We start from the raw sequence: 9,785 nt of genomic DNA, 5'->3' as shown, positions 1-9,785 counted from the left end.
CCTTCTTCAGTGCATGAAAGTGAAAAGTTAAAGTGAAATCGCTCAGTCATGTCCTACTCTTAGCGACCCCATGGACTGCAGCCCACCAGACTCCTCCGTCCATGGGATTTTCTAAGCAATAGTACTGGAGTGGGTTGCCGTTGCCTTCTCCAAAACCTAGCCAGGCCTAATTCCGTGGCTCCAGCCCTTGCCCTTGGCAATGGTTCACACCCTGAAGAGTGGCTTCTCTCTGGATCCTAACAAATCCACCTCTTATCGCTTTGTCCTTCAGTGAATTTTTGCAATGAGACATCAGGGCCTGAATTTCATTAGTTTTGGCCAAGCTTGAGTCCCAGGAGAGAGCTGAAGGACAGGAGGAAAAAGCAGTGGGAGAAACGTACCAAGGAATCCCCTTCATAGCCCGCCAGAAAATTTGCTAAATATCTGACAGGTGCTCACAATTTCATTGGTCTGATCCTTGGCACAGAGAAGACAAAGAACAGAAGAACCCCCACCGGCTTATGTAACAGCTACTGGGGCTCCGCAGATAGCACCTTTGGGACATGCTGAGGAGTAGCCTCTCCAGAGTCCCTCAATTGTGCTCCCTGCCAACCGCTTGTTCACAGGAGGTTTGAGGGAACAAGAAATGAGAGATTGTAAAGGAATTAAGATTTCATTAGGCATGTTCCTCCAGCCATAGGAGCAAGGAAAAACATTAAATCAATTATTTTTTTTATTTTAAAGTAACATAACCTATCATGCCTCTCCAGGCTACCTATTATTAATACTTAACACATACATCATAAAATGTAAATCATTTTAAAATAAAGTATAATATATTTATATTCAAGAAATAGTACCAACACAATTCTGGGTATAAACCATATAACGAAGAAAATATAAGTGAACTAACCTGTTACTGCTATTTATAAATTGAAACTACTCATTCCTATGAAAAGAAGAAAATACAGTTGGACAAATTAATATTTAATAGATATGTGTTGAACTTATCCGAATTTTAACATTTGGGCAACATTGGGACAAGGAGATACATACACACAAACAAACCACGAATCAGGAAAATAATTCAGTTCGTACCTCAGAATTTCTTACTTAAAATCCTCAAAGAATTGTCCCCTGGGATGACCCATCAGTGCAATATATTTCTAAATTACATTTGTGTTTGTAACAAGTAGATACTGTGAAGTAATGGGAAGATCGAGACTTGGTAGTAAAGGATTATGTTTCAGCGCCATCTCTGCCATTTTTTCTAACCTTTGGCAAGTTACTGAGCCTTAGTTTGTCCTTTGTAAAACAGGGAAATTTACAAGTTTCAGCACCTCACTGTGAGGATAAAGTAGGGAACTTCAGGTCAGTTCAGTCCTCAGTCATGTCCCACTCTTTGCGATCTCATGCACTGCAGCATGCCAGTCTTCCCCGTCCATCACCAACTCCTGGATCTGGCTCAAACTCATGTCCATAGAGTTGGTGATGCCATCCAATCATCTCATCCTCTGTTGTCCTCTTCTCCTCCTGCCTTCAATCTTTCCCAACATCAGGGTCTTTTCCAGTGAGTCAGTTCTTTGCATAATGTGGCTGAAGTATTGGAGTTTCACCTTCAGCATCAGCCCTTCCAATGAATATTCAAGACTGATTTCCTTTATGATGGACTAGTTTGATCTTCTTGCAGTCCAAGGGTCAGGAGTCTTCTCTCAAGAGTCTTCTCCAACATCACAGTACAAAAGCATCAATTCTTTAGCACTCAGCTTTCTTTATGGTCCAACTCTCATGTCCATATATGACTACTCGAAAAACCATAGCTTTGACTAGATGGACATTTGTCAGCAAAGTAATGTCTCTGCTTTTTAATATGCTGTCTAGGTTGGGCATAGCTTTGCTTTCAAGGAACAAGTGTCTTTTAATTTCACAGCTGCAGTCACCATCTGCAGTGATTTTGGAGCCCAAGAAAAGAAAGTCTCTCACTGTTTCCATTGTTTCCTCATCTGTTTGCCATGAAATGATGGGACCAGATCCTATGATCTTAGTTTTTTGAAAGTTGAGTTTTAAGCCACTTTCATTCTCCTCTTTCACTTTCATCAAGAGGTTCTTTAGTTCCTCTTCACTTTCTGCCATATGGGTGGTGTCATCTGCATATTTGAGGTTATTGATATTTCTCCTAGCAATCTTGATTCCAGCTTGTGCTTCATCTAGCCCAACATTTCTCATGAAGTACTCTTCATATAAGCTAAATAAGCAGGGTGACAATATACAGCCTTGTCATACTCCTTTCCCAATTTGGAACCAGTCTGTTGTTCCATGTCCGGTTCTAACTGTTGCTTCTTGACCTGCACACATGTTTCTCAGGAGGCGGGTAAGGTGTTCTGGTACTCAGCACTTGCCACAGGACTGAAAAAGGTCAGTTTTCATTCCAACCCCAAAGAAAGGCAATGCCAAAGAATGTTCATACTACTGCACAATTGCAATCATCTCACACGCTAGCAAAGTAATGCTCAAAATTCTCTAATGAAGCTTCAACAGTACGTGAACAGAGAACTTCCAGATGTTCAAGCTGGATTTAGAAAGGGCAGAGGAACAAGAGACCAAATTGCCAACATCCACTGGATCATCAAAAAAGCAAGAGAGTTCCAGAAAAACATCTACTTCTTCTTTATTAACTACGCCAAAGCCTTTGACTGTGTGGATCATGACAAACTCTGGAAAAGTAGGGAAAGTGGCCAGTGAGTAGTGGATACCCAGCAATATATTTTTCTCTATCGTTTCCTTAATTCCCATGACTCCATACTCAGACCTTTTGATAAGTTTAAGATGCTCTCTACTTGATAATACAAGCAAATAACTCATTCAAATATTTGCTTTTATTTTTTTTCACTTTCTTTTTTTAATTTAAATTTACTTATTTTAATTGGAGGCTAATTACTTTACAATATTGTATTGGTTTTGCCATACACCAACATGAATCCGCCATGGGTACTTTTAGCATCTTTCTCCTATAGGAGAAATATCTTGAACGATACTAAGAGCACTCCTATAGGAGAAATAGGCAAGGGAAATAAAACCAAAATAAACTAATGGGACTCCATCAAACTAAAAAGCTTTTGCACAGCAAAGGAAACCGTCAATTTAAAAAAAAGACAGCCTACCAAATGGGAGAAGATATTTGCAAGTGATATATTTGATGTGTGAGTATATAAAATATATATTTATACATATAATATATATTACTATAGAAATTTATATAGAAAATACATAAAGAATTCATACAACCCCAGAACCCATACAACCAAAGAACAAAAAGTCATCAGAAGATCTGATAGACAACTTTCCAAAGAAGACATAAAGATGGCCAACTGGCACATGAAAAAGTGTTCTCACATCACTAACTATTAGGAAAATGCAAATTAAAACCACAATGAGATATCACCTTACACTTCTCAGAATAACTGTCACCAAAAAGATAAAAAATAGCAAGTGTTAATGAGGAGGTGGAGAAAAAGGAACACTTGTACACTATTAGTGGAAATGTAAATTGATGAGGCTGCTTTGGAAAATAGTACGGATGTTCCTCAAAAAGCTAAAAATAGAGTCGATGGGAAGATGGCAGAGGAACAAGATGGGGAGATAAACTTCCTCCACACAAATACATCAGAAATATATCTGCATGTGGAACAACTCCTACAGAACACCTTCTGAATGCTGAATTTCAATTAACCTCCAATTGAAATAAATAAATTTATATTAAAAAAAGAACTCCCCCTAATTTTTTTTAAGTACTCTTTTGTTATATTGCATTTTTTCCATGTTTTTGATTTTGTATTTTTGCTAATCTAGTTTTTAGTATTCATTTTCACTTATGGGTTAGTTTATTGACTTGATTGCTCTCTTTTTTTGATTCTTGTTTTTAATTCTTTCTTTTTCTCTTTTTACACTTTGTAAGTGTGTAAGTTTCTTTGGCTAATCTTGGCTGTTAAGTGTTGCTTTTACTATTAGTCTTGGAGTCTTGTCTTCTGTGCTGTGTGGCCTATGAAATGTTGGTGCTACAGTAAGGAGTTGGGCCTAAACTTCCAAAGAGGGAGACCTGAGTCAAGGTCTCTGTACCACCAGAGACCTCCTGCCCCATGGAGCATTAATCAGTGAGAGCTTTCACAAAGGCTTCCATCACAATTCTAAGACCAAGTTCAACCCAAAGAACAGCAAGCACCAGTGCTAGATGCCTCATGTCAAACCTTCAGTGAAACAAGCACAAAATCCTGTTAGACAGTCTACCCAAAAGCATACCAAGCCCCCAGAAACCCCCAAACACACTACCAGACATGGCACTGCCCTTCAGAAAGACAAGATATAGCTCCATCCACAAGAACACAGGCACAATTCCCCCCAACCAAGGAAGCTTAGCAAGGTCCAACTCCACACATGGGGGGAAGACACCACAAATAAGAGGAACTACAGTCTTTCAGCCAGCAGAAAGGAGATGACAAACATAGTAAATTAAACAAAATAAAAAGACAAAGAAACATGCAATAGATGAAGGAACATGGTAACACCCACAAGATAAACAAATGAAGAAGAAGCAGGCAGCCCACCTTAAAAATAATTCAGAGTAAAAGTAGGAAAGATGATCTAAAATCTTGGAAGTAAAAGAGAGACACAAAGGGAATGAAGGCATGGATCAAGAAGATACAAGAAATATTTAACAAGGACCTAGAATAAACAAAGAACAGACAGTCAGCAATAAACAACAGAATGAGACAAAGGATACACTGGAGGAAACCAGTAACATAATAACTGAAGCAGAAAAACAGATACATGAGCTGGGGTGGAAATAGCTGAAGCAAAGCAGAATAAAGAAAAAAGGGTGAAAAAAAAATGAGGACAGCCTCAGAGGCCCTTGGGACTACATTAAATGCACCAACATCTGGTCTCTGGTGGTACAAAGTCCTGGACTCAGGTCCCCCTCTTTGGAAGTTCAGGCCCAACTCCTTACTGTAGCACCAACATTTCATAGGCTACACAGCACAGAAGACAAGACTCCAAGACTAATGGTAAAAGCAACACTTAGCAGCCAAGATTAGCCAAAGAAACTTACACACTTACAAAGAGTGAAAGGGTTCCAGAAGAAGGGAAAAAGAAAGGGCTTGCAAAAATACTTGTTGAGATTATAGTCAAAAAATTCCCTAACATGGGAAAGGAAATAGCCACCCAAGTCCAGACAGACAAAGAGACCCATAGAAAATAAACCCAACAACAAATAAGCCCAATCAAACATATTAATTGAAACATATTATTCAGGAACATATTAATCAAACTAACAAAGATTAAACACAAAGAAAAATATTAAAAAGAGCAAAGAAAAAGAAACAAATAACATTCAGGGAGATCCACATAAGACTAACAGCTGATCTTTCAACAGAAATTTGTCAGGCCAGAAGGGGGTAACAGGGTATACTTAAAGTGATAAAAGGGGAAAAACCTGCAATCAAGATTGCTCTATCCAGCAAGGATCTCATTCAGATTCAAAGGAGAAATAAAAAATTTTACAGATAAACAAAAGTCAGGAGAATTCAGCACAATCAAACCAGCTTTATAACAAATACTAAAGAAACTTCTCTAGAAAAGGAAACATAAGAGAAAGAAAAGGCCTACAGAAACAAACCCAAAATAATAAAGTAAATGATAATACAATCATACATATCAATATATATCATTTACATAAATGTAAATGGATTAAAAGATCCAATCAAAAGAAGTAGATTGCGTGAAAGGACATGAAAACAAGACCCCTATATTTGCTGTCTACAAGAGACCTACTTCATAGCTATAAATATATACAGATTGAAAGTGAGGGGATGGATAAAGATATTCCATGCAAATTGAAATCAAAAGAAAGCAGGGGTAGCAATACTCATATCAGATAAAATAGACTCTAAAATAAAGACCATTACAAGACACAGTGAAGGACACTACATAACAATGAAGAGATCAATCCAAGAAGAAGATATAACAATTATAAATATATATGTGCCCAACATAGGAGCATCTCAATACATAAGGCAAATGTCAACAGTTCTTAAAGGTGACTCAGAAGTAGCACAATAATGGTGAGGGATTTAACACTCCACTCACATCAATGGACAGGTCATCCAGACAGACAGACAAATTAATAAGAAACACAACCTTAAAAGATATGCAAGAATAGTTGTACCTAACTGATATCTGCAGAGCATTTCATCCAAAGAGTTCATTTCACTTTTTTCCAAGTACACATGGAACATCCTCCAGGATTGGTCACATTTTGGGTCACAAATAAAGTCTTGGTAAATTTTTTTTTAATTGAAATTATTTCAATCATCTTTTCTGACCACATTGCTATAGAATTCGATGTCAAATACAAGAAAATGCCTGTAAAAAACACAAACACATGGAGGCTAAACAATATGCTCTGAATATCCAAAGGGTCACTGAAGAAATCAAAGAAGAAATTTTAAAAAAATACCTATAAACAATTGACAATGAAAACACAACTAAAAACCTATAGGATGTAATAAAAGTAGTGGTAAGAGGGAAGTTTATAGCAATGCAAGCCAACTTCAAGAAACAAAAGAAATATCAAATAAAAGCAAGTAGAAAAAGAAGAACCCAAAATTCCAAAATTAGTAGAAGGAAAGGAATCCTAAAGATCAGAGCAGAAGTAAATGAAATGAAGACAATAGCAAAGATCAATAAAACTAAAAGCTTATTCTTTGAGAAAATAAGCAAATTTGACAAACCATTAGCCAGACTCATCCAGAAAAAAACTGAGAAGACTCAAATCAACAAAATTAGAAAACAAAAAGGAGAAAAGACAACAGACAATTCAGAAATGCAAAGGATCATAAGAGACTCGGAGAAGGCAATGGCAACCCACTCCAGCACTCTTGCTTGGAAACTCCCATGGGCAGAGGAGCCTGGTAGGCTGCAGTCCATGGGGTCGCTAAGAGTCGGACATGACTGGGCGACTTCACTTTCACTTTACACTGTCCTTTTTTTTTCGGGGTGGGGGGGGGCAGTTAAAAGTCACCGGCTTTAAAGCAGACTCAGACGGGATGGTCCCAGCCTCGCAAGGGGACAGCCTGGCGGTCGTGGGAACACTCATCACAGAAGCCCTGTCCACAGGCCTGGTAGTGATGCTTCGAGAGCTTGACGCTGAACTCCTTCCAGCAGCTTTGGCAGTGCAGGATCTCGTGGTCCAGGACCCAGTACCCGGCCTGGCCGTATCCTTCACCAGACCTAGTGGTATATCAGTGGCTGTCACTACGGCTCCTAAAGTGTTCTGCACGGCCTCACCCACTTTCCGAGCGATCAGTGTTCCACTTTTGTCGTCCCCCTGTGCCTCAGTGACATCTAACTGGGAATTCCTGGCTTCATAGCAGTTGTCACACACCTGCATGGGCTCAGGGGCACAGCCCCACTCAGGCACCAGCCAGGTCTTGGATGAACAGCTGTCACAGAAGCCCTCCCCACAGGCCCGGCAGTGATGCTTGGTGTCATTATCTTTAAAGGATGTAGCACGTTTGCTGCAGCTCAGGATCTGGAAGTTGGGCTTCCAGTAGGGAGAGGTAATCTGGTCTGTCAGCCAGGATGTCACAGCCTTGGTGGGCCCAAGGCTAAGCTCAGACACCAACTGAGCCATGAAGTTCATTCTGTCCAAGAGGCGCTGGGCAGCGTTGTTATTGTCTTTCAGAAATCCATTGGTTCCAGGCCACATGTGCACAATCTCTGTCCCCACCACCGTATCCACAGGATCTTGGTCCCCAAACCAGTACTGCCGGCTACGATAGACCACACTGCAGTTGGGACATTCGATCAAGTACCCAGACCAGGCATATTTTGCAAGACCCATCCAGGGGGAGTCAGTGGAAGCAGCCCTCTTGGGCACCACACTGACTTCACTGCCTCTCTCGTAGCAGGCCTTGCAGGTGAAAACCCAGTTGTCATACTGGTGGGAATATCTGCAGTGGCTCTTGGCTTCATGAGGTACCCCTTCTTTCCCATGATTCATGCTATTCTTACATCCAGCCCTGCAGCTGAGACACAGGGAGGAGCAGGTGGAGTACTCGTCTGGAAAAAAGGAGCTGTGTGCCATCTGGTCATCAGGGATCTCACCACTGAAGCGGTCACTCAGAGCCTTCAGGTCTTTGAAGACGATGCCCAGGTGCCGGGGAGAACGGGTGGTATTGTTCTCCGGTTGCTTCTCCAGAGCACCCCCAAGCCCAGAAAAGTCAGTGGGAAAGTTGTAGGCCCTCGTCCCCATGTGGTGAATAGAACTGAAAGCTTCTGGGAAGCATCCCAGCTTTCAGAACCGGTCCTGGATGAGCTTCTCTGGCACCTCGGAGGGGTGATCAGAGCCCAGCAGCTGGGTGTGCACAGTCTCATGGAAAATGATAACAGTAGGGCCCAAGGTGGACAAGGGGATGTCCAGGCCACAGCGGGCAGTGGTAGCCTTGAGCCCCTTAGTGAAATGTTTCAAATAAGCTTCTGAGGCATCTCCAAGGAACTTGAAGAGGTCGTTGTGCAGTCAGTCTACATGAGTTCAATAGATGACGAGGTCTGAGATGGCCAGGACCTTAAGCAGCAGCCCTGTTCTCTGGCTTAGATTCACTGTAGCTCCCAAGAACCCTTCGATGTCTATCACAGCTACTCTGTGGTTGGGTCACATGCTGCCCACACTCCCGCAGTGCAGGACTCCTGGGTAGGGGAGGCTTTGAAGACTTCTTGGCCATAAAAGAAAGTGTGGTTGAGGGTATGAGACTTCCCATCCCCAGTATTTCCAAAGATGGAAACCACTTTCAGATACTGATCAGGTTTGCAGTCCAATTTCCTAATGAAGTCCTCTTCATTCATTACCTGAATTTCTTCATTTTCATCTACTAGCAGGAAACTCACAACCTTCTCAATCATCTTCTTCCTCTTGGTCTCCTCATCCATCCCTTCTTCTTTCAGCAACTCCTGGACCTTAGTGACATGGTACACAGTAACGGGGTGCCTCCTTTTGTTACCCCCAGAATGAGTCCTCTTCTGGCACTCCAGGCACAAACTGATTTTACAGGTCTGGCACCTCACCACTGCCCTCTGCTTCACACCTGGAGAGTGCCCATTGGGGCCCTTTCAGGGGTCACAGTAAGGGACATGGCCAGCTTTGAGTCTGATCCGCTCATGGTCTCTCAGGTGCTCCTGACGATGGAGTTCCTCCTCACAATGGAAACACTACAGGCTGCAATACTCATCACACTCGAAGACAGCTTTGTCAGTCCCACTGCAGGTGTAACTTTCCTGGCACAGCAGCCCTGGATTCAGGCCCTTCTCTGCTGGGGACGTCTGGGCACTCATATTCAGACTGGAAGGAAACCGCCTACCATGTAACGGTACCTGGGCTTTCCCCGGGGGAAGTGAAGACAGAGGTGTTGAGTCTGAAGACTGCACACAACTTCCACAGGGTTCTGAATACCCTAAAAAAAAAAAGTGTTTTGTTTAAAAAAAAAAAATCGATGTCCTATTAGAATTCTTCATACACTCACAAATGTTGCAATGTTTAATTTTCTGCTTCTAAGATTCTTGAATCAGCAGCAATGTTGATTTGGTTTGATATTTTCATCTTCCATAAAGTGCGGACAAATATGTGGTCAAAATCAACTCAAAAGGGTCTTTTATGGCTATCAGAGAGATCTGATGGATTTACTGAGGTGGGCTCATGGGTGTGGCCTCAGCCGCAAGGTTTTGGTAATGAAAGAGTGGTCAGGAGCCTTTCAATA

The 9,785-nt window shown here is 41.5% G+C and overlaps 1 pseudogene; it reads right to left on the bottom strand.

Moving 5' to 3' along the window:
• Positions 1–7,043: 7,043 nt before the first annotated feature.
• Positions 7,044–9,480, bottom strand: LOC101121629 (zinc finger FYVE domain-containing protein 1-like; annotated as a pseudogene).
• Positions 9,481–9,785: the final 305 nt, after the last annotated feature.

Source organism: Ovis aries, chromosome 17, assembly GCF_016772045.2.
Source record: "Ovis aries strain OAR_USU_Benz2616 breed Rambouillet chromosome 17, ARS-UI_Ramb_v3.0, whole genome shotgun sequence".
NCBI classification, from domain to species: domain Eukaryota; kingdom Metazoa; phylum Chordata; class Mammalia; order Artiodactyla; family Bovidae; genus Ovis; species Ovis aries.
This window is presented reverse-complemented; position numbering and strand designations above follow the sequence as displayed.